This window comes from Podarcis liolepis (genome assembly GCF_965112155.1).
Source record: "Podarcis liolepis genome assembly, chromosome: 11".
Lineage (NCBI taxonomy): Eukaryota > Metazoa > Chordata > Lepidosauria > Squamata > Lacertidae > Podarcis > Podarcis liolepis.
In genome coordinates, this window is record NC_139565.1 from 13313968 (window position 1) to 13339615 (window position 25648).

A 25648-nucleotide genomic window follows, 5' to 3' on the forward strand; every position below is an offset into this window, starting at 1 on the left:
GTGCCTCTGTCCCTGAGCCCCTGACATATATAATCAAAGTAATTGTTGAACTGAAACACAATTAAGAGGAAGTATAGTGGGGCCCTAAGCTATACAGTGGTACCTCAGGTTACATACGTTTCAGGTTACACACTCCTCTAACCCAGAAATAGTGCTTCAGGATAAGAACTTTGCTTCAGGAAGCGCGGCAGCAGCAGGAGGCCCCATTAGCTACAGTGGTGCTTCAGATTAAGAACTGTTTCAGGTTAAGAACGGACTTCCGGAACAAATTAAGTACTTAACCTGAGGTACCACTGTAGCTTGTTTAGTTTATACGTAAATCCGGCACTGCCTTAGGCTGCGGTCCCAAAGCCACTTGGTGCTACAACAAGGCAATTGTGGGACCCTTGTGGCCCTCTATGCTGTGGGACTACGACTCTCTTCATCCCTTGACCACCGGGCTGGGCTGACGAAAGTTGGGAGCCCAACAACATTTCGAAGAAGCACGTACAAGGGTCGCCTCCCTGTTGATGTCCTGGGTGGTATTAGAACCGTGGGAAGCTGTGCGTGTATTTCCAGATAAGGGAAGAAGCCGTGAGGAAACGGCAGCCTCGCGAAAGCGCCCGAGGAGCCACACGGCAAAAAGGGAGCGAGTCGCCGCCGCCGCCGCCTGCCTCACAAAGGGAGCCGGAAAGTCACCTCACCCGAAGGCGCCCGGCTTGAGCGGCTCCCCTCAGGGCTCTGGAGAGAAGAGGCGGGAACGCGGTCCGAAGTAGCGGGTTCGGGAGAGGGGAAGTCGCGGCTGGAGCGAGGGGGGTGGTGGTGGCGGCAGCAACTACCTCCCCGCCCGACCCCGCTAGTTTCTCCGCCTTTCCTTCCCCACCCCCCCACTCCCCCGCCGAAAGTGGTACAGGCCATCGCCCCGCGCCCCTCAGAGGGGAGCAACGGACGAGCGCGTGCCTGTTGTTTACCTGACGCACCGCCGAGTTCTCTGTTTGTTTTTCCCACCCCGGCTGCGACGGCGAGAGGCGGCACCCGATGACGTCATCGGCGCGGGCCCGGCTGGCTAAGGAGCGGCTCCGGGGCCCGGGCTCACCTCTTGCCTGTTTCGCGGGAGTAGGCCCGCCACGGCAACACAAGGCGGCCCTTATTCCGCCCGGGGAGCTTCGCTTACGGTCCAGCTGTGGTGCAGGAGTCGGTTTGGAAGCTCCCCGTGACAGCCACGCCGCGCAGGGTAGTCCAAAAATGCAGGCAGCTGTGCTGATCCGTTTATTATGCACACGCACGACCTAAAAATGCCCGTTTACTTGGGATCAGCGCGACTGCAATACTATGGAACAATATAACACAACACGATGGCCAATATCAATGGCACTAAACACTATTTATAAACTAATACAAATGATCAGAAATTACAACCAAAGCCTCTAAATTATTTTCACCAGTTGCAGTAGAATAATTCAAAAGTTTGATATATACATAATCTGTCACCAAATATCGCCGGTCTTGATCGATTTTTCATCAGCCAGTCTTGTAAGAATTAATATGAGAAGGCTGCAGTTCAGTTTCTTAACAAGTCAGTCTTACATGTAAGCAGATATAAACGCTGTAGAATATATGCTCTGGATCAGTGCTCATATGATACTGTAGTCACTGATTGTATAGGTCCCAGCTGGTAAAAAAGAGAGAGCTTTAGCAAGCTCAGGCTGAAAGTCAGCCTTTAGCTTTTGGTTACACATACAATCTTTCAAATAAGGGTTACTGTTCAGATCGCCAGCGTCAAAAAGAAACCACATGAAAAATTATCTTCTGTTCCTTGCTTTTCTGACACTGTTTGTATGCTTTCTATAGACATCCATGCTTCCTCCTCCCAGAATACAAGCCTTTAGTATTAAAAACAACTACTGTTTGCACAATTGCACCTATGCCACTGTAAATCTCAGTAGTTTGATCCAAAGGAAACTGAGAAGAAAACCAGAATCGGGCTCATGGCGTTTCTTCTCTTGTCTTCCTCCTTGCAGTTGTATGGAAATAATGGACATGCCTGTATTCTAATGTTAACAGATCTGCAAAAAGAGTATGTTAAAATACAGTTTTCATACAAGGATCAGGGTGGGTAATGCTTTCTGCCTAATAATGTTTTATATAGTTCTTTTCATCAGTCTCCCTTTTCATTTCACAGTTGGGGCATATACACATAGGGTAAAGTGATTTCAGTGCCTGAAAATAGAAGATGTCTTTAACCAGCAGGGTGGAACTTCTCAGCAAACATCATAAATTGTTCTGAATTTATACTTTAAATATTCATAGCTTAACAGAAAGGAAAGGCAACAGTGACCGTTAATGCAACAGTGCTTATGTGTGTCTCTAAGAAGAAAATAACATGTGAACCTAAAACTGCATTTGCAATGATCAAAATTAGCATGCCTCAGATATTTCAAATAAACAGAGCATTTCCATTAAAAAAGGGGGCACTTGGATTTGAACCAGGGACCTCTTGATCTGCAGTCAAATGCTCTACCACTGAGCTATACCCCCTGCTCCTTCAGTTCTGCTCTGTAAAGCTAACTCATTTCCCCTGCATCAGAACTGCAGTGTTCATACTATTGCCTGACATTTGCAGAAAGTACACTATGATTCATTTGCATCACTTTAAAATTAATTGTTTCACTTACATTTCTCTAAATGCTTCAGTGATTTATGGAGTAGGGTAGACTAAAAATACAAACTACTTGATTTTACATCATTGGGAAAGAATGATGGGCTGTCCTGGCAGTGAAGTCCTCACCTACTAACCTCCTGATATCTCATCAGCCAACATACACACAAGTTTGTATTTGATAATATAGCAGACAGGAACTTCCTTTTTTCCCCTTTTTTCTTTTTTTTTAATGACAGCTGAGATTCTCAGACAGCTGAATTCAGTAACCAATACAACAACAAAAGTGCAAAATGTTGCACAGTAGTGAGGTGGCCTGTTTCTGTTCAGGGTTCTAGCCAGCCATGCCCTCTTCCAGGATTCTCAGCACACAAACAGGAAGAGGGGGATGGAGAAGGCAAGGAGTATGTCAGCCTAAGGCTCATATATGTAATATTTATAAAGGTATTTATTTACCGACATCTCATAAAATGTGAGGGCAGTGTACAATAATGTAGACACAATGAATCACTGATACAGGGCAGAATAATGATTAAAATGATTAAAACAATACTAACACTTATGAAAACAGCCATATTTAACATTCCTTATTCATGGTTTTACATGATGTGAACTGAGCCATTATATACAAAATCTGCACATGAATAGGTTTACTTTTCCATATGCGGCTGTCAAGCACATGGGCGCTGGCTTTTCAGTGGTGGCCCCAAAATTGTGAAATACCCAAGCATTATTAGGCAGGACCCATCCCTGGATAAACCTTGGCTTGCAGTAAATAATTGTGGCTGGGTATCTGATTGTGTGGCCAGGTCTTAGTTATTATTTTATGCTCCATTTTTTATATTGGATTGTTAGTTATAATAATATAGGATTGTATTATGAAATTGTTTTCCTACAAGTTTTTTTTTTTAATCTATTGTATTTTATGTGAAATGTCAAGGGAGGTATAGGAATTTATTAAATAAATAAACTTGTATAGTCTAGATAATGAATATATTCATACCTACTCTGTGCATATATAAAGTCTCAAACAATTGAGTTTTAGAATACTATATGTCACTGCAGCATAATCTAGCACTCAGCCAGAATGAGAACACAAGAATACTCAGCCCTCCAGTTAAAATCTGACACTTGCATAACCATTTGTACAGCTGCACTACATCAAAATTTACAACTCCCTCCACATGTGTAGCACAGTCAGCTGTGACAAATTATAATATGACACAATTCCACTCCCCCCCCCAAAAGGGCTGATTCTGATTTGAAATCAGCTAAGTCAAACAGCTTTGAAATTTATGAGACTGGCTTGTTCCAAGATTAGACAGGAACTGCTAAAAAAGCAAATCTTGGGGTGGGGAAGATGTTTATGCTAGCTAATTAAAATGAGGAATAGCAACAAAAGTGAAGCAGGGTATATTGTATAGTACTGAATTTGTGACCATTGCAAGGCTAGACAAGGAAGCCAATAGCTATACTTGATGAGCAAACATTTTAACGAGAACAGATGAATAAATAATGAGGAACAGCCCTGAGTGTTGATTTTTAAGGAGTCAACATTAATTTTGTTTGTGATGTGGTCCCTTCAATACTTGACACAATACATAGGTACAGCCCCAGATTAACCCCTTGATACCTTCATTAGGCTGGGAAGGATGTAGAGAATGGCGATCTCTCTTTCATATGTGGTGGCGTCACAAACGTGGAAAACTCCTGGGTTTTTGCCACACTATCTGACATCAGTGATCCAGGCCTTGCTCTACTATCGCTTGGAGGTGATCTAAATCCCTAAATGACTAGTAGCTTTGCTTCTTTCAACAGTATGTTCTGAGATTGTATTATGCTGAAAGACTGGGGCAGGCTTTTCAATTATGACAGAATCTGGTCAATTGTGCTTTCTGAGCATCTTACCTATCATGCTAGAGTTATCTGAGGCACCTCAAAAAGGGATAATTTTTGAAGTGGTTGGGTTCCCTTTCCTAAGTTATGTGAGAAGGCAGGCATAACTAAATCCTCTGGTCACTCAGTTTTCACATTCGAGAGCTCTGATTCTTCCAAGAAATAACACCACACAGAATAATGTGTTGTAATCTTTCTTGAATGGGACAACACTTTTTCTTCTTACTTTGTTTCAAGCTTTGGGGTATTCTACTCCGGTTTTGTGGTTGCATGCATCATTGTTCTAGTCTGATGTGTATGGTATTTTTACATCGTTTTTATTTCCATAACATCTGTCTTTGTAAGACATATACTTGCAATTGAAAATCCAACAAAAACCATTTGAATGGATGAGTGAATGAATAGGTACAGTAGTGTGAGGGAACAGCTCATAGTATTGAGATAAAAAGTTCACAAAAGTTTCTTACAATTACTGGTATATTGATAAAAAAATTCCTTCCAGTAGCACCTTAAAGACCAACTAAGTTAGTTCTTGGTATGAGCTTTCGTGTGCATGCACACTTCTTCAGATACACAGTGTGTATCTGTAGTAGTGTGCATGCACATGAAAGCTCATACTGTACCAAGAACTAACTTAGTTGGTCTTTAAGGTGCTACTGGAAGGAATTTTTTTATTTTGACTATGGCAGACCAACACGGCTACCTATCTGTAACTGGTATATTGATGACTGAGGTGCCCAGCACGGAATATGGGAATAAAACATCCCAATACAAAAGTAGGTTTTTCGTTTTCTAAGTCCCACCTCAAAAAGGTGTGTTTCCCTCTCATCTTGCTAAATAAAAAGTTCCATTTAAAAAATACTACTGGCTAATAAAAAGAGTTGCTTCTGATTGTGTAAGTCTAGATTTCGTGCAAGGGAACCTGGCTTTGTGTAGCTACTTAAGGAACTTGTTCTTTTGGTGCCTGGAGCTTTGAGGCATGTTTGAATGAGAGGCCACATGCTTCTTTAGTTTTAGGGGAGTTTTCCTAGTCTGGATTTTTGGTTACCAGTGAGACAGGTTATAAGTGCACCTTCTATGGTTTGTTATCCCTCAAACAACCTTCAACATGGTAGTAGTAGATCCTAAGAAATCCAAATCAAATTTTGCCATACCACTAGAGCTTGGGGCTGGGAAATTGCTACGACTCCCATCATCCCTGACCATTGGCCATGCTTGCTGGGGCCAATAGGAGTTGTAGTTCAGCAACATTTGGAGGGTCGCGGGTCCAACACACATTTTACATCTTGGGAGTTCCATAATCTCTTGCCTCTTCCATCTAATGCAGGAGAGCCAAAGACCAACGCCTCAAGGCCTCTCTCTCTAGCACACAGAACTCTCACCAGGCCACCCCTCATTGAGCTTCCTTGAGTGTTCTTTGTCTGGCTGGAGTGTCCTGAATTGTGATGATGCCTCTTATTGGCCAGGGTGGAGAAATGGGTATGTTTGAGTGTATAGGTGTACAGAGCTCCGACTTCTGTGCAGATGGAATGCAGCCTGATGTACAATGTTAAGAGTCACATATGCTGCATCCCTGACCATTGACCATGTTGGCTGGGGCTAACAAAGGGGAGGCTAGCACCATTTGTTGGGCCACAGATTCCTCATGCCTTCTGTAGACGGAAGCATCAGGCATAGCTTAAACAAGGGCTCCCTGGCTGCCAGTTATAATCCAGACAGAGACACAGTAATGATGAATTGATATCTCTAATTTTCCATTTATTTGGTTTCATTGCTTAAAGAAGCTACACTTCCTGTTTGCCACATGATTATAATTTCTGATCAACTGCCGCATGAATGGAATTGAGCCTTGGAAAGACGACTCTGAACAATGTCAAACTGGCATGTTAGACAGCTGCAACCAGAGGGCTTCAGATAAATGTTTTGACTCGAGAACAATTCAATTACTCATCCGGTTGTGATGGGAACTAAATTTGGCTAATGGCTTGTGATCTGATTTTAACCCTTCCAGCACTGCTTCCTCTTGTTATAAAGGCTATTATAAAGGCACGAAGGCACCAAGCATTGGAGGATAAATCATGATGCTCTGTTAAGGGTTAATAGGCTCCAAACAATACACAAGACTCCTGCATTTCATCTGCTGCTTTACTGTAAAAACAAAGGCAATATTTGCAAAGAGATTTACCGTAGCTCTTTAAAATTTTATGATTGCCAATGCAGTCTCGAAGATGCAATCCCAGGATGAACACAGATCAGCTAGGTAGGGGGCTGTTCTTGGCATTTAATATCCTGACCTTTAGCTATCATAATGGTACAAGATGAAAGAAAAACTGTACCAGCATCACAGACTGGCAGGTTTTACCTAATTGTTGTCTCACTTCACACGCACTCTCTTTCCCCTCACCCCCACCCCAACATTAAATGTGAAACCAGCCACTCAGAAATACCCCGGGCTGCAATCATGCTGCAATCTAAAGACAACCCCCCCCCCATTTTGTTCTCCAGCCACTGGAAGAGCTTTTCACCACCAATTAATTTCACTGGCTGACATTAAGGGTTGGCTGTCATTAAGGAAAGCAAAACAGCAACACAAACAAATGTCTAACCCTCTTTAACAGACTCTGGAAATCTTTAAGATTTCTTTCTCTATTAAATTTGTACCCCACCATATCCCAAAGGAGCCTTCTTATTGGGGCATAGCGTCACTCCCAGGACCCATGGTAAGTGCTGCCCCCCGCGGTGTGCCATTTTGTCACCTCCTCAGGGATGACACCCCGGGCGAAGTGCACCCCCTGCACCCCCCTTCCTACGCCCCTGCCTCTTATGCCTTTCTGTTCAGCTTTTGGTGTCCTTTCCTTAGCTGGTAGAGTGTTCAAGGCAGGCATTTAGGTCCCATTGGAAAACCGACCACTGGGGACCTAAATAGGCCAGATCAGAAGAGCTACTTTTGATGCTTCCAAAGGCTTGGGACCCAGTAAGACTTGGAGCCTTTTCCCTTGAGCAAACTAAATAACTCTATGTGGTTTACAAAAATTCATTGACAGTAATGTACAACACCTTCTAATACTTAGTTTTAAATGATATGTACAGTGCCAAAATAAGAATGACATACACAAATCAATATCTCAAAGCCAAACAGGCCAAATATTCCTGCAATAGAGAGCCAGTGTGGTGTAGTGGTTAAGAGCGATAGACTCGTAATCTGGGGAACCGGGTTCGTGTCTCCGCTCCTACACATGCAGCTGCTGGGTGACCTTGGGCTAGTCACACTTCTCTGAAGTCTCTCAGTCCCACTCACCTCACAGAGTGTTTGTTGTGGGGGAGGAAGGGAAAGGAGAATGTTAACCGCTTGGAGACTCCTTCGGGTAGTGATAAAGCGGGGTATCAAATCCAAATCCAAACTCTTCTGCAATAAGTCCAAGAGAATAACTCTCTATTTGTATACTTGTTGCTGGTGCAATTCTGATGGAACTCCAACAACGAGATAACCGGATTTCAATCTCTGATGCGTGACTCTTCTTCTGGTTGGTCCAAAAAGGAACTATGCAATGGCAAGTAAATGTTCAACCAAAAAGGTCAGTTCCAACCTCGAAAAGGCACTTTGCTCTCGGCCTTTTCAAAAAAGAGCAACCTGGGAAGGTAGCCCATCTAGGAGAAGGAAAACTCTAACCCTAAACCTCCACTGCCTTGTGGGACATCTTCAAGAGAAGAAAAGGCTAAGCAGTAAAGCCTACACAAATCCAGAGTGGAGTCCCTAAGATGGTTGGATGGCACCTCACGTGCCTCCTTCTGACAACTGCTAAGCCAAGCTGGCGCCAAACATATTGCTCTGCTTTCGTTTGGACCACATCAGCGAGGCCGAGAGGAGGGTCTTGCCATCTAGGCAGCCCAGGACCAACATACACACTACCCAGTTTTGCGACCTGGAGAGGTGACTTCGGTGCAGCTAACGCAGCCGTTTGACTTCATTCCCAGAGGTGCACTCCATTGTCTCTCAAGGCAGATGGATGCCAACAGTGCAATATTAGATAGAGATGATAGATAGATGATAGATAGATAGATAGATAGATAGATAGATAGATGATAGATGATAGATGATAGATGATAGATGATAGATGATAGATAGATAGATAGATAGATGATAGATAGATAGATAGATAGATAGATAGATAGATAGATGATAGATAGATAGATAGATAGATAGATAGATGATGGGAGATGGGAGATGGGAGATGGGAGATGGAGATGAGAGAGAGAGAGAGAGAGAGAGAGAGAGAGATAACCTCTGGTCTGATCCCAATCACCACAGGATGGGGAGAACCAACTCTTGAAGTCTGATCACTCACTCCCAGGGTTTCGGTGGTGGTGGTGGTGGTAAATCTCTGTGCCCATAATCCACACAATGAGAAAGTAACATCTAAATGCCATTGCTGCATGTGTTAGTCAAAACTGAAGCATTTGTAGACCACTGCCAAAGAGTGTATGAGTAAGCGAGTCATTGCCCTTTGTAAATTGCCCTGGGAATGATCAATAAGGATGAATGACAGTTTGAAAATGTTTCTAATAAATAAATAAATAGTCATGAGAAACACTGGCCCTGGCCATGTTAACATTCATAGGCGCCGACTCCATGGGGCTTGAGGGGGCTCGAGCCCCCTCAAAAATTTTTTTGGGGGGGCTCAGCCCCCCCAATAATCTCGGGCGGGCGCCCTTCCACCAGAGCGCCGCCGCCGTCCCCCGCCTCCTCCCCACCTGCTCCTTCACCAGCCAGCCAGCCGCGCGCCCTAATCGGAGAGCCCCGGCCAAGGGAATCCCAGCCAAGGCACTGCCGGAAATCCCGCGAGAACAGGGGAATCCCGACTGGCCACACCTCCCCAGCCAGCCAATCGGCTGGCTGGGGGGCGTGGCTTGCCCTATTTAGGGCCGGAGCCACTTTATTTGCATATTCATGAGCTTATTTATTATTCATGAGCTTTCCCGGGCCCCCCCAATATTTTTTCTAAGTCCGCGTCCCTGTTAACATTGCATGCATCTAGGCTGGAGCATGCTGCGTGCATTTAGATGGATGAAAGGGCTTTTTGCAGCCACCACAAGCAGCGAGCAATGGACAATGGACCCTTAATGGGAGATGGAAATGTTTATAATTCTCATCCCTCGAGGTACATACAGCTTCCAGCTACATTCTAGGCAGCCTGGAAAAAAGACATTCAGGCCTCCGTTTAATAAACCTGAAATGCTGCCATTTGTTAATGGCTACCATTATAGACAGAACTCCAGAAAAAGGGGCATGAGCTACATTGACTGTATACATGTTACTGTAACAGTCAGATTCATATCATACTTGCACCACTGAGCAGTCAGTATTTTTTATCTTTCTGCCCTGCCCTGTCCTGGCTGTGGCTCTCCAAGGTCTGGGATAGAGACATCTCCAGCTGGGCTTCCAGGGTCAGTCCCATCATTAGGCAGAATGAAGGAACTGCCTCAGTCGGCAAATGTTCATTGGCTGGATATATCCTGACACCCTGGCTGCACTTTTCTGTTGAAGGGCAGAGCTGTGTTATGGGAGATCAGGGCACACAGCCTGCCCTGCTCTCCCATAATTCACCTGCTGCCATCAGGTGTGAAAGAGGACACTATCCTGTTATCTAGTATTCAACAGTATGTAACTGCAGGCCTGGTCAATTTCTGTAGATGGAACACTGGGGTTCACAATACATTTTTATACCTCTTAAGAGAGTTTTGTGTTTAAGTAATCTACATAAATATTTCTACATTATTATTTTTAAAAAAATAACTGGAGTTGGTAGGATTCATCCTGTGTGTCCTTTCATCTGGAAAACAATGTATTTCACCATGGGTGAATGCGCAATCCTGCATATTTTTTCCAGAACCATTGTAAACTCTTTTCATTCCAAATAGTTTCTAGAGACACAGCAAGAAGGGCTAAACTAGTGAAGAAGGGGGAAAGATTAGGATGAAATGTTATCTTTTGTATGTTTTAAGGATATACTCTGAGAGATAGAGAAAGGGCTAAAAATCTAAATATAGCATAATAACTGTTGACTGGGATATTGATCTTTGGGACGTGTAAATTTCATGCTCCTGACAGGCAGAGAATGTTCTCTGCCATTTTCCATATGCTTCTTTTATCTTTTACTCCCAGTCATTTCTAATCAATGGAAGATTAAAGTACCATTTTGAAAGGCCACAATGTGAACATCTTAAAATGCTCAGTGCTTGTACTTAGAACAAACAGTAACCTTCAACCACTTCTTTCACAAAGTATGTTTTGTTTCCTACTTGCAAATTTTCCGCACCGGAAAGCAAACCCAGAGGTGTGCCTAGGGTCCCTTGCGCCTTTGGCAAGAAGCTGTATCAGCACCCCTCCAAAAAGGAAGAAATAAATTTTCTGCAATAGCCACATTAGAAAGGTACTCAAAACATCTAGATTGAAAGCAAGTTGAGTGAAATATACTTGGAGTCAAGAGTGGATTTCATGCTCTTTATTCAGCTCATAACGGTGAGGAGGAATGGAAGTTCCCCCAGGATGTCTGCTTTATATACATTATTTACACAATGGGCCCCATGTGATTGGCTAATTCCAGGATTCTCCTGTAGGCCAATCAGGTTGCGGATTCACTTCCACCTGGAGCTGGACTGGGTGGCTCCTGCGGACCAATCAGACTGCTGCATTCTGAATCCTATTGTTCTATGACCAATCAGACTGCTGCCTTTTGGATCCTATTCAACTCAGTATATAACACTAAGGAAGAGCAAAAAAATTCATGCAGCTTTGTGTTGTGGTGTAAGAAGGATGGGAAGCTTCTCCCGCATTTGATCTCACCACAGTAGCAGCGTTTTGATGCCAGACACATATGCCTCATGCACTCCATAGTCTGATAAGTGATTTGGGGGTGGGGTGGGCCGGCACCTCCAGCAGGGGCTGGTTTCCGCCAACCCCTAGGCATGCCTCTGAGTAAACCAGTTAGACTTTGCAATTCACAAAACTTGGGCAAGGATACCATTTGAAAGTTCACAAAACTGTTTGGCGACAGATCATTTGCACAATCAGGACGACGGATGATCGCCTGGCTTAAATAAGCAGCCAAATTAGCATACAGTGGTACCTCAGGTTCCATACACTTCAGGTTACATACACTTCAGGTTACAGACTCCGCTAACCCAGAAATAGTACCTCAAGTTAAGAACTTTGCTTCAGGATAAGAACAGAAATCGTGCAGCGGTGGCGCAGCAGTAGGAGGTGCTTCAGGTTAAGAACAGACCTCCGGAACGAATTAAGTACATAACCAGAGGTACCACTGTATTGAAACCTGAGGTGGTAGAGTGGACTTTACCACTTCACTATATTTAAACAAATCAAAACAAACCGTTGTACAAATAAAGCAACAAGCATCTCAGAGCAAAAGTGTTAGTCCAGCCCTCTCCTTGCTTACAAATAAGGTTTTTACATAAGACAGGATTAACAATGTGATTCTGATCCATGTAAACAATGCACTTTTCCTGTGCCAATAAAGGAGATTGATTGATTAACAATGTGATTACCCCTGCTGCAGAATAAAGTGGCACATGCTATCACCTCCTATTAAGACCAAGCCTCAATTTCAACCTTCTTTATTAATGTTGCTGTTGCTTCAAGCATAGGCCATAAGAGCTACTACTCTATGAGCATAAGGACCCTCCTGCATCAGACCAAGGGCATATCTAATTCAGCATACTGTTTCCCACAGTAGCGAATCTATGGGAAGCTCACCAGCAAAACATGTGTGCAATAGCTTGCACCCACTGCTGTTCCCCACTTACTGGTACTCAAAGGCACGGGGCCTCTGATCCTGGCAGCGTGGTCCTGACCTTCCTATACCAAACTAAGCTTGAGCTGTCATCATTTTCATAGCACACTTTTGACAGGGACAAATGACAAAATCAAACAGCCACGATTCAATTATAAAGCCCTTCAAATTCACCTGGTAGATTTAGCCACACAGCTCTTTAATCACCAGACACGTTCATGGCATGTTAATAGCAGGGGTGAAATTAATCAAGTGAGCTTTTCCCTAATGGACTCTTGTGGGACAGAATTGGAGACAGGCCAAATCACATGGAGGAGAGGGAAATCACCAATGACATCAAGCTGCTATTCCCCCTCCCCACAAACTTCCCAACTTTGCTTCTTGTGTCTCCCCCCCTCCCTCAAACTTACTGCCTGTTAGTGCAAAGCACAAGACTAGCAGTGGCTGAAAACCTATCAGTAATGCTTTTTGAAATCAGTTTATCTTGGGCACAACTCTGCCAACTAATTTACTGTATATATCTCTACAGTGGAGGGGCCTACACGCAAACCCCTCCACAGGTTGAAATAACATGTGGACGAATCGCTGGGGCCACAAAGTCTAGTTCTGCCCACCAGTATTGGGGTGCTCCACTGATGTGTGTGAAGGGCAGAGCTCTTCCATTATTAACAGTGAACATTCCCAAAATGGCATTTGGGAGCACACAGACATCCGGAAATTTGTTCTGCCAGTGATTTCCTTCTACATTCTACACAGGAGAAAGAAGCCAGTCTATGCCAGATAAAAAATAGCTGTAAATCTGACCTCAGAACTGGCAATATATTCATTAAAATAAAAAAAAGCAGGGAACATTTCAGTCTCCCAGCATACTCTGTCACTGGACCAGTGTGAGGGCCAGATTGTGGGGACTATGTCCAAGGCCCATGCAGTCAGGGCCCCCAAATGAGGTGGCAACAGTGGCAGGTTGTGAAGCAGTAGGAAGTGAAGTGTTGTGCCGCCATTCAAATTGAAAGCATTTCCCCAGAGTTATGAGAAGTACGGCAAGCGGAATAGTCACACGTGTGTGGTGGTGTGGAATCACAGAGCCACCTTCCTGACAGTATCATCACTGCTGCTTGCCTGGACAGGGCTGGGGCAGGGCAGTTGTTATGTACTGAAGTTCTCACCCTGGGCCAGCAGGAGGATACTGTAGATAGTTATGCAAATAAGGGATCGAAAGTGACGTTCAGTGATTGGATAGTTTTAGAAAATTGTTACAGTTACATTGTACTGGAGCTCTATATAAGCAGGCTGACTGAACCCTTCAGTTCAGTTCTGTCCCGGCCTGTGAATAAACAAGAGCTGCTTGAAGAATCGCTGTGTCATCTGATATGTTCACCCACAACGTAACAGCAGTGGCAAGACTGGGGTCATGTGGATTCACTGGCAGGATCAGATTAATTACAGCGGTGCATGTGTGAGGCCTAGCCATGCTGCTGATCTGCCCCAGCCCTGTCTAGGTAAGCAGTGGCAATGCCAGTGTCAGAAGGGCAATTCTGCCCCAACATATGCAATGCTACTGAAGCTGAACACAGGCATCACAGATGGGCCCCCTCACACAGGGACCCCAACAGCACCTCTGCACAGACTTCAAGACAGGTGTTCTCAAAACAAAGAAACTTCAAAAGCTGAATTATAGTTTATCAAAAGGTTTAGTTTACTGCCTGTGGCAGGAATTGGAATAACTGTTTATTATCACACTACATGTGTTGATTCGCTTGCCAATGATCTCCAGTAGTAGTTTCTAAATGGCCACTGTTGGTAGCTGTTGTTTTCTGTAATTAACTTTTCTCTAACCTCACTGTCTGTCCACACACAGAGAGACACACACACATACACACTGTGTGTGTGTATTGAGGTGGACTGTAGTCCATGAAAGCGTATGTGTCATGGACTGGCTGGAAGCAGAGAAGTGGTGGGAGGCACCAGCTGGGGAACCCCCAAGGGAAAAATACTCAGAGTCCATGGATTGGTGGTGGGACAGTGATGAGTGGTCAGAGGGAGCAGAGAAGAGGGAGGAGGGGGTGTTGGAAACTGAAGAGGCAAGAGGGTTTAGTGAGCAGGAAGAGGCTGTGGAAGAGAGCAATCTGGAATCAGAGGCAGAAACTGAGGCTGGAGAGGAGTGGGGCCAAGAGACGGAGATGAGACAGGCTGCTGAGGAAGCTAAGGAGTCTCCCCCTCCTGCTGTGACCAGCTCCCCTGCCCCTCCACTTTTCTCGCAGAACCCACAGAGGTATGAAGAGGGCAGAGCAAAGACAGGCAAGATGAAGGAGTCTTAGATTGCTTAGGAAGGAACCAGGGGAGGAGGAGACGTAAGAGCAGTGTCATCGAGTTGCGCCCAACTTTCGGGGGGGGCGGGCTGTCGCACATGCATGACATCACATGCACGATACCCACTCCCCGATCTGGCCAGACTGACTTGGCCTGTCATCTCCTACTCTCCCACTGCCAAATGCCTTACCTTTTTGAAAGAGATACGTGGTGTGAACACGCTTCACCCTGTACATCCCTGGTGATCCTCAAAAGGAGGCAGCAAGGCAAAGCATATTCGTCCTGGTGCGTCCTTTTAAGGATCAAATTGGATTTGGGAGGCAGCCCCTGACCCCCCCCCAGCCCCCCTGACTTAAGAGAGCTGTCGGGAACTCACAACTGCCTCATTGGGGCAAGACCTACTGGGAAGAGTTGCTGTGTCACTAGGCCTGAGCTGTTTTGTTTCTTTGAATAAAGAGTTAACTTCGCTTGCGCCTTGTGAGTTATTGCTGGCCTGCCCCTGATACGCACCTGTGATGGGACGATGAGCTGCTTGTGCGTAAAATCCAAGTCCCTCAGAGTTTGGTCAAGTTTGCAAACCTCTGTCGGTAACGGAGCCCCTTAAACATGGCTCCGTCAGTCACTGGCAGATTCCGACAGTGGTTGCTTTCGGAATCGCTTCCAACATAAAAGCTCCTTAACGGAAACACGTCTTCTGGACTCTCTGCGTGACAGTTTCCGGCGAGGAGTGGGTGTCCCTACAGGAGGTCCTGAAACCTCCTCACTGTTTTCGCTGGAAGTGTCTCTGAGCCATCCCTCCAGCTCACTTTCCCTCAGCTCACCTCCTCTCCCCCTACTGGTTCCCTCTTCAGCTGCTGAGTCTCTCCCAACCTGTGTGAGCCCTTTCACCTCCCTTCCTTCCAATGGCAGTTCCCTGACAGCACCCAAACAATATGCCACAGTAAAAATGTTAGTCTTTAAAATGCCCCAAGTCTCTTGGCTGCTTTTGCTGCAATATGCAGAAACCCTTCTTCCATACATGTACGTGCACTGCCAGTTGTAATGATGGGCACTTTGCTGTGAGATTTTTATGATAAAGCAAAGGGGGAATTGGTGTCTCTGAAAATCTTCCAGTTTAGGAAGGCTACACCGCTATATGCTCTCCTCCCTTCCTCTTCTGTCTGCATCTCTCTCTCTCTCTCTTTCACACACACACACACACACACACACACACACACCCTTTCCCCTTTCACTCATAAAATTCCATTACTGGTTCTTCCCCAGAGTAAACAAAAACCATCCAACAAAAGTGATACAATGAAGATCAAGAAAACACATGCTAAGTATTTGGGTAATGTATGGAATGCTAGGTCACCCAAATTTGCTGACAAGTAGACTAATTTCCCGGTAGTGCCTCTAATCCATAGAACTGGGATGTACCACAGCGAAAGCCACAGACCACACCTATGCAATAATTTTGTACTAATTCATTCTGGCTTTCATGCTGAAGTTTCATTTGAAGAGACTGCTGTTAAGAGTTAAGAGAGATTTTCTTGCTTGCTGAGTTATAGATAAAGAGGCATTTGGTGAAAAAAAAATCCGGGAGGGGATCTTTCTAGTTTCCAAAACAAGCATTTGGAAACAACAAGACCAGATCAGTTTTTAAAAGAAACAAAAGATACAGCTCAGTGTGAGAATTGTATTTTGCTCTATTTTGTTTTGAGAATATTATTAGGCATTCTGGGAATGGCAGGTGGCCAAAAAAGCACTCAGTGGAGCTTTTCATCCCCTCTGTTCCGTGTGTGTGTGTGTGTGTGTGTGTGTGTGTGTGTGTACGTTTGCAGTTATAGTCCTTAGGGGGAATACTAGGAGGCCAGAATGCTTTATCAACCATTTGTACTATTTATTTCCCTGCCTCCGCTCTCAGTTTTCAAATCATGCTTGTATTAAGCTGGTAGTTTAACTAGATTTATTCTGAAGATTCAGTTTTAAAATCACCCATTCTCAGCCATTACAAATGTACTAAAGCAACTATATTTGCACCTGATGAACCCGCGAGTTCTGAATCATAGACCAAGAGTGATTCCAGCAACAAAGCTGAATCTGGGCACGTAACAATAAGGCTGACCATTTTTATATAGTGCTTTCAAATGTTTGAAACATCGTACATATGTTATCTTGCCATTTTTACAACCCCCCTGTAAGGTGGGCCAATATTATCATTCATCAGCTGCAAGCTGAGGCTGAGATCAAATTAAAAATTATTACTTTATTTATTTCATAAAAGTTGTACACCATATGGTTGTTAAACACCTCAAAGCAGTTTACAAAAAAAGCAAAAATAAAATAAAATACAACCCTACTTTAAAACATACATAAGTTCAAATAGTAAAGCAGATTAAAGTTACCTCAACTTTCAAACTTTCTTTAGCTCAGTCAGTAGAGCATGAGACTCGTAATCTCAAGATCATGTGTTTGAGTCCCACTGGGCAAAAAAGTCCTGAAACTCTACAATTCTATAAGCATCTGGGTAGGCTTGTCTAAACAGGAATGTTTTTAACAGGTGCCAAATAGTACAATGAAGGCTTGATCTTCATAGGCAGGGAGTTTCAAAGTCTGGGGCTGCCACACTAAACTGAGTTCTTACAAACGTGGAACAGGTATGATGTGGCAGTTGTAGTGGGATTCTTTTTATCAGTGCTTTTTTCTGTGGGTACGCAGGGGTACACATACCACCAGGCAAAGGCAAACTCGGCCCTCCAGATGTTTTTGGGACTACAACTCCCATCATCCCTAGCTAACAGGACCAGTGGTCAGGGATGATGGCAGTTGTAGTCCCAAAAACATCTGGAGGGCCAAGTTTGCCTATGCCTGCCCTAAACATTTTGTGTATCTTTGTACTTTTGTCCATTTACTGTACAGTGGTACCTTGGGTTACATACACTTCAGGTTACAGACGCTTCAGGTTACAGACTCCGCTAACCCAGAAATAGTTCCTCGGGTTAAGAACTTTGCTTCAGGATGAGAACAGAAATTGTGCTCCGGCGGCGCGGTGACAGCAGGAGGCCCCATTAGCTAAAGTGGTGCTTCAGGTTAAGTACAGTTTCAGGTTAAGAACGGACCTCCAGAATGAATTAAGTTCTTAACCCGAGGTACCACTGTATTTATTTTTCCCAATTTGAACTATAAAATGCTGGTTTTCTTGAGTCAAAATGAGAGTACCCCTAAACATTTTTTTTTTTTAGAAAAAAGCACTGCTTTTTATTATTATCTTTTCGCTCCCTCTCTTTCAGATAAATTCCAACCCCAACTGAAGGAAGCTGAGAGAACTAAGATAGTGTGAAAGTGCCTTTTAGGCTTCTCTGGCCAGGAAGCCCCTGGAGCTCTGCAGGTGGAGTTCCTGCAGGTGGTAGACCCTGAAGCCTTGGATCCACTGGATCACCTCATATTCCAACTGCCACCCAGTTCAGGTCTCCCATCTATGCCAGTCTGGAGCTCCCTCCCATTGGGAGGGGAAATAGTAAAAATAGGGACTGCTGGTTATTTTTTCTTTAAAATAAAGTGAGACACAGAGAACTCTGCCCTCATCAGAGCAAGCTGGCGGGACTCTGAATGTGGCACTGGCTCACCCACATCGTTTTATTTTGATGGGACGGTCCTGTTGTTTCCTGCTTGGCATTTTCTTCTCCTGTCAACCCAGCACAGCATAAGGCTGCCCATCATATATATGGGCACTTACCGTATTTTTTGCACCATAACACTCACTTTTTTCCTCCTAGAAAGTAAGGGGAAATGTCTGTGCGTGTTATGGAGGAAATGCCTACGGGTGGCATGCCTACGGATTTTCCTCCTCTAAAAACTATGTGCGTGTTATGGTCGGGTGCGTGTTATAGAGCGAAAAATACGGTACCTGCAACTAAGCCCCATTGAAGCCAACGGGGCTGTAGACTTGAAGAGGGCTGCGCTATAAATAGCCTTGGTTATGGATTTTCTAACCCTGCCCTATCCTCATTTCGTAAGGTTATTCGTCTCCCTTTTTCCTAAGACTTGCTGCACTGGAATAGCAGTTGGGGAAGCTGTCAGTTGTTATGCCTAGTGTAACCAAAGGCAGATAGGATTTCTCAATATCCTTCTGTGATGAAACTTGCCTTGGTTTTACATACTGATGTCTAACCTAAAATAAATAGTTTGTTTGTTTGTTTGTTTGTTTGTTTGTTTGTTTATGAAAGATTCTTTTCAAGACTCTCTTAAGACAAAAAGACTTGATTCTCTTAAGGGAGTTCTTTTTGGATCATCTTTAAATAAAGAATTTTAAAAAATCTTTCATCTTATTTATTATGACTACGACAGACCAACACGGGTACCTACCTGAATCTAAAATACAGTGGTACCTCAGGTTAAGAACTTAATTCGTTCTGGAGGTCTGTTCTTAACCTGAAACTGTTCTTAACCTGAGGTACCACTTTAGCTAGTGGGGCCTCCCGCTGCCACCGCGCCGCCAGAGCACGATTTCTGTTCTCATCTTGAAGCAAAGTTCTTAACCCAATGTACTATTTCTGCTGTTTAGCTTCACCTTCCTGTCCTTCTGCTAGCAGTTCTCAGTCACTCTAGCAAACAGGCTGAAACACTTTCAGATTAGGAAGGCGGCTGCAAATCTGCTGCGTATCACTTGGTGTCTCTCACCCACATGGCAAGCTGCTGCAGTCTCTTACTGTAATGAAATACACACAGAGGACCTAACCTTTTAAAAGAATGTGCATGGAGTGTTCCCCTTGCTTGGCCCATCTCGCATCCTGAGCCTGCAGCATTCTGGGTTTAATAACTCTTCTGACAAGTGGGCTGCTGAGAGCAGTATCTGGCATGTCAGGAAAAGGACTGTGGGTGTGAGGTTTTGAGATTCATACAATGAAAAAGCAATGCCTCCTGCTGCTAATCTTGTGTAATGCAGGCAATTCCACCTTTCCAAATGGAAGACCGTAAAGGCAAATGAATGCTTATTACAGGGGTCAGCAAACTTATTCAGCAGGGGGCCGGTCCACTGTCCCTCAGACCATGTGGGGGGCCAGACTATATTTTGAAAAATAATAATAATGAAGAAATTCCTATGCCCCACAAATGACCTAGAGATGCATTTTAAATAAAAGGACACATTCTACTCATGAAAAAACACACTGATTCCCAGACAGTCCGCGGGCCAGATTCAGAAGGTGATTGGGCCAGATCTGGCCCCCGGGCCTTAGTTTGCCTACCCATGGTGTTATATGGGATCAGATTTAACTGACGTAGTCTATTACTAGAAAGTTGTATCTGTGCTGAACTTTGTGAAGTTTCATCCAACTTTTTGTTAAGGTATAGTGACCTTGGCAGTAGTAAATACATGACATAATTGACAAAACCATGTATGTGAGAGAGATTACTAAATTTAACTATATTAACTATATAAGATTGCAAATGGGAAAATAATGAAATAAAAGCCAGGCCTTATTTTCAGTGGGAGCACAGTTCTGGCACTTCTCAGGTGGGTGAAATTGCCATTCTAAGAAAACAAAGGAGAGGCTTTCTTGGTGAGTCCCGGAACCTCTTTTTCCTGGATAAACAGTACTGATGAAAGCTAGTATTGAACAAACAAGGAGTGTGTGGGGATTTGCAATTAATTTTTTTTCTTCATTTAATTTCTACAGCATTTGCAATACATTAAAATGTAGACTGCAAACAACCACACCACCTTAATTAGCTGTATATGAAGTTAAAATGCGGCTTTGGCAAGTTATGCTGCTGTTCAGGCCTCTGACCAATAGTTTTACACTCCAGCCCTATGTTTAAATTAAGAAGGGCACTCAGTGGCTTGGGCTGGCACTGCTGTTGTGTTATACTAAGCTTAGTAAATGGGGCAAGACTGCCCAGCTACGGTCCCTGGACTTTACTGGAGTTTCTAGTTGTAAAACCTTTTCTATTTACACTTTAGAAATAGAAAAGAGCTTGCAGCTATCATGGGCATAGCGAGGATTTTTGTTAGGAGGGGCAGAACCACAGTTTGCTATGTAGTTTTATTGATTTTCATTGATTTGGGTGGGCAGCTGCCCCTCCCTGCTCCCCCCTTGGCTACGCCCATGGCAGCTAGGAACTGAAATAAGTTATTGCTGTGTGCTTTTCTTTTTTTCTGAAATGTTCTGCCTTTTTATTCTTCCTTCCTCTTTCTTTTACATGCAGTAAATAGCAGTTGAACCTATACTTTGCACCTAGACATTTCATTTTTTTAAAAAAAATCATTTTTATTTGATTTTACCAATACAAAGTTATAAAAAACCAAATCTATATCCATATACAGATATTTCCCCAGAATCTCAGGACTTCCCTCCACCCCTTCCATGGAGTCCCATTTTAAATATTTAAAACTTCATCTTTTCCCAACCTCTAACTTTTATATCAATCCATATTGTCCATGATCATTGTTACACTACAAGTACAATCAAAATCCTGCCAATGTTTCCATCTGCTTACGGTGGTCTCTTAGATAACTTACAAAAATTTTCCCATTCTTTTGTAAAGTTTTTGTCCTCTTTGTTTCTGAGTTTTCTAGTCAGCTTTGCCATTTTGGCATAGTCTATCAACTTGAGTTTGCCATTCCTCTCTGGTAGGGACCTTGTCTTCTTTCCATCTCTGGGCCAGCAGTTGTTCTGTACATTTTCTGTGTGCCTAGACATTTCAAAAGCCATCTTTTCATGCATGGCTTCTTAGTGCACTGGACGTTTTGTCAGATGAACCAGAAAGTCCTTCCAAATGTAGAAAGAGCCTATAATAAGCTATTGCATTGCAACAAGATTGAGGCTGGAGCAGAATTATGTGCTTTGAAAAATATTCTTTACTTTCATTCAATGAGGAAAAGTATTACAGTTTTGACACAGACAAAGTTCATTTCACCATGAAAATAGAAGTTGAGCTAATTTGAAAATCTGATTCATGAAGTTCCCTTCCTGTATTTAGCACGAACAACTAGGAATAAAATAAATAAGCACAATATTGCTATGTATTTGAAATAAATCATTTATGGTTTAACTCATGAGCTGATGTTGTGTCTGAAGCTTAAATCCTGATTTTTTTGCTTTAAAAATAAATAAATTGGGCATGTGCATTTATCTGGAATATTTTTTGTTAAATAGCTCTTTTGGTCATGTGTATATATATGAACATATTTTGTTATGTGTTAAACAACTTAATAGGAATTCCATTTCAAAACGTTTCTATAGGATTTGAGGTTGCCCATGTCCAAAATATGGAGTTGCATGACAGCGACGAGCTTTTTTTACATTAAATATAAATATGTAGGATAAGGGGGAAAGAGAGAAAGTGAATTTCCAGGTAAGGGACAAATATGATATTCAGAATAAAGTGACATATAATATTGGATGCAAAGATAGAAGACTAGAACTCATGGACATGCAGCGAAACTGAACGTTGGGAGATTCACGACAGGTAAAAGAAAGTCCTTCTTTGCCCAGCACATAGTGGATCCATGGGACTCTCTCCTACAGGAGGCAGTGATGGCCAGGGACATCTTGCCCATAGAGGCAAGTGGTGCAGGGCGTCAGGGTGCCAAGTTCTGGAGGTCACCAGGGAAGAGGCGGAGGCTGGACGCGGTGCCTCCTGGCACCAGCTCGCTGCCCTCACCCGCCTCTGCCATGCTGCATCGAAGCAGCGCCACGCCCGGAGCCTCTGCCTGCCATGGCCACCGTGGCACAGGCACCAGGGAAGAGGTGGAGGCTGGGCGCGGCACCTCCCGGCATCAGCTTGCCACCCTCACCCGCCTTGCTGAAGCAGCGCCATGCCCAAAGCCTTCGCCTCTTCCCCACCGGAGGAGCCGCCCTCCAGCCGCTGCCCGCCTCCTCCGGCCCCACAAAGCTGCCGGCAGCACCGTAAAAAGGTGGGCAACTCTGGGAAACGGGGGGCGCCGGAGGGATCTTTGCATCACAGTACTGGATATACTTAAGACAGCCCTGGTGATGGCCACCAACCTAGATGGCCTTAAAAGAGGTTCGATTCATGGAGGAGAGGGCTACTGTTGGCTACTAGCTACGTTGGCTGTCCTCTGCCTCCACAGCTGGAGGCAGAAATGCTTCTGAATAGCAGCTGCTGGAAACTGGGGTGGGGAGCCAGTGTGGTGTAGTGGTTAAGAGTGGTAGACTCGTAATCTGGTGAATCGGGTTCGCATCTCCGCTCCTCCACCTGCAGCTGCTGGCTAACCTTGGGCTAGTCACACTTCTCTGAAGTCTCCCAGCCTCACTCACCTCACAGAGTCAAAATAAAAAAAATCCTTCCAGTAGCACCTTAAAGACCAACTAAGTGCTACTGGAAGATGCTACTGGAAGGAAGTGCTACTGGGTGCTACTGGAAGGAAGGTGCTACTGGAAGGAAGTGCTACTGGAAGGTGCTACTGGAAGGAATTTTTTTATTTTGACTATGGCAGACCAACACGGCTACCTATCTGTAACTCACCTCACAGAGTGTTTGTTGTGGGGGAGTCACTTTGAGACTCCTTCGGGTAGTGATAAAGCAGGATATCAAATCCAAACTCCTTCTCCTCCTCCTCCTCTTCTTCTTCTCTTCCTGTGCTCATGTCCCACCTGTGGGTTTCCAGCAGGTTGGCACTGGGAGAAGAGGATGCAGGACTGGACGCATCCATTGACCTGTTTCTGCAGGCTCGTATGCTTAGCCTCAAGAAGACAAGATTAAGGGGAAACATGATGGCAGTAGACTTTATCTATCTGAAGGGCTGTCATCATGAAGAGCATGAAGACCAGCTGGTTCTCTGGCCAACTTAAATAAAATATTGAGGAGGCCCACAAAAGCTCTGCCCCGAATAATCAATCACAAGTCATTGTGTGCACAAACACTTTGAATGACAATGCCCAAGAACCAGTGGCGTAGCGTGGGGGGTGCGGGGGGGCCCCCGGCCGCACTGAGCGCAACATCTGGGGGTTAGGGTTAGGGGGATCAAATCCACGGGTTAGGGGGCGCAAATTACTTGCCTTGCCCCGGGTGCTGACAACCCACGCTACGCCACTGCCAAGAACTGTGGGGGGGGGCTGACCCCTTCAAATTTTTAATGGAGGGGGCTCACAAAGGGACCTCGGCCCCTAGGAGTTGGCTCCTATGTTCTCTGGTGAAAATGACAGGCAAGTTGATTTCAGCTAAACATCAGGACAAACGTCCTAATGATAAAAGCTGTATGAAAGTGAGAGACAGCCTTTGGGAGGATGTGGGGGTATTTAAGGGAAAGAGCTGTTTGACAGCAGAACAGTTGCCTTGGGGGACCATGGGGGGGGGCTCTCCTTTGCTTTACAGCCACATCTTAGAGCATGGGTAGGCAAACTAAGGCCTGGGGGCCGGATCCGGCCCAATCGCCTCCTAAATCCAGCCCGCGGACGGTCCCACAATCAGTGTGTTTTTACATGAGTAGAATGTGTGCTTTATTTAAAATGCACCTCTGGGTTATTTGTGGGACATAGGAATTTGTTCATTTTTCTTCTTCAAAATATAGTCCGCCCCCCCTCCCAAGGTCTGAGGGACAGTGGACCAGCCCCCTGCTGAAAAGGTTTGCTGACCCCTGTCTTAGAGAGTTGCATTCTGCATCGGACCCCCTATGGCCCTTCCAACACCATGGATCTTCGGCACAGGAAGGCACCTACTTCGAAAGTAAAAAGACTTCTTTCTTTGGAAGGTATTCCTAATAGATCGGTTAGTCATCAATAGCAATAGTAACTGTCACAGGCTGGTTCTAGACGCATCCAAAGAGTGTTTCAGAAAAATGCGTTGTAACCTTTATACTGTAATGAGAAATCGCTGTTGGCAAAAAGGGAATTCCACAGCGCCATCTGGCGTCACAGTGTTATATCGCATATAAAACGCTTTTTCTTTGCCGATCTACAGGTGAAACTCGAAAAATGAGAATATCATGGAAAAGTTCATTTATATCAGTAATTCAACTTAAAAGGTGAAACTAATATATGAGATAGACTCATGACATGCAAAGCGAGATATGTCAGGCCTTTATTTGTTATAACTGTGATGATTAAGAAAACCCAAAATTAACAATCTCAGAAAATTAGAATACTGTGAAAAGGTAGCTGAGTCCACTAGGATGCAGAAGCTACCAGCCGACTCAAACGTTGTTGCTCCTGAAGAATAAGGCGGGAATACATGACGCTCCAGTGGCTGTAACATTCTGAAGCCCCCACCAGTGGCGTAGCGTGGGGGGTGCCAGGGGTGCCGGCCGTACTGGGCGCAACATTTTGGGGGCCGCGTTTTGCCGGCCCTCCTCGAGGAAGCAGGAACCCCACTGTCCTCGGACCTCCTCCGAAAGCTGGCGGTGGGGCGGAGAGACCTCCTCCCGCCGCCAGCCTTCGGAAGGCTGCTCCGAAGCCTGGCGGTGGGGCGGAGAGACCTTCTCCCCGCGCCAGCCTTCGGAAGGCTGCTCCAAAGCCTGGCGGTGGGGCGGAGAGACCTTCTCCCCGCGCCAGCCTTCGGAAGGCTGCTCCAAAGCCTGGCGGTGGGGCGGAGAGACCTTCTCCCCGCGCCAGCCTTCGGATGGCTGTCCTGAAGACTTGTGGTGGGAGCAGTGGCGTAGCGTGGGGGGTGCAGGGGGGGCCTGCCGCACCTGGCGCAACATCTGGGGGGGCGCGGAAGAGACTCGAGTGCTAAAATCCACGGGTTAGGGGGCACAAATTACTTGCCTTGCCCCGGGTGCTGAGAACCCACGCTACGCTACTGGCCCCCACGAATCCTATTTAGTTCTCTTACCACTCTTTTTATTTCTATTTTCGCCTTTGAAGGGCTTGAACGAAGTCCCCAAGAGGATCCCTATGCCAAGTTCCGCCTAAATTGCCACTTATTATCACGAGGACAAAGAAGTTCCCCGCCCAGCGCTAAGCAAACAGAAGGCGGCAAAAAAGACGCCCAGCGCCGCAGCAGAGAGCCAACCTCCGGCTCTCCCTCCCAACCACCGTCTCGTCCGCCACTT

The 25648-nt window shown here is 44.9% G+C and overlaps 1 protein-coding gene and 2 long non-coding RNA genes across 13 annotated transcripts in view; 2 read left to right on the plus strand and 1 right to left on the minus strand.

Moving 5' to 3' along the window:
• Positions 1 to 1299, minus strand: part of AOPEP (aminopeptidase O (putative)) — a 185176-nt gene extending 183877 nt beyond the window's left edge. For 3 of the 11 annotated variants that reach the window (XM_083464870.1, XM_083464868.1, XM_083464866.1), the window contains exon 1: positions 951 to 1024. The gene's annotated coding sequence lies outside the window, so the exon portion shown is untranslated. Of the gene's footprint in view, positions 1 to 25; positions 90 to 291; positions 722 to 950 lie in introns of those variants that run through there. The other 8 variants (XM_083464871.1, XM_083464869.1, XM_083464881.1 and 5 more) reach the window with 5 other exon arrangements.
• Positions 1 to 24406, plus strand: part of LOC310688518 — a 122728-nt gene extending 98322 nt beyond the window's left edge. Inside the window, exon 4 of the long non-coding RNA XR_014516999.1 lies at positions 24209 to 24406. This is a non-coding gene — a long non-coding RNA (uncharacterized lncRNA). The remainder of the gene's footprint in view (positions 1 to 24208) is intronic.
• On the plus strand, positions 1368 to 3610 carry LOC310688380. Its single transcript, XR_014516911.1, has 2 exons — positions 1368 to 2056; positions 2162 to 3610. It is a non-coding gene; the product is annotated as an uncharacterized lncRNA (long non-coding RNA).
• Positions 24407 to 25648: the final 1242 nt, after the last annotated feature.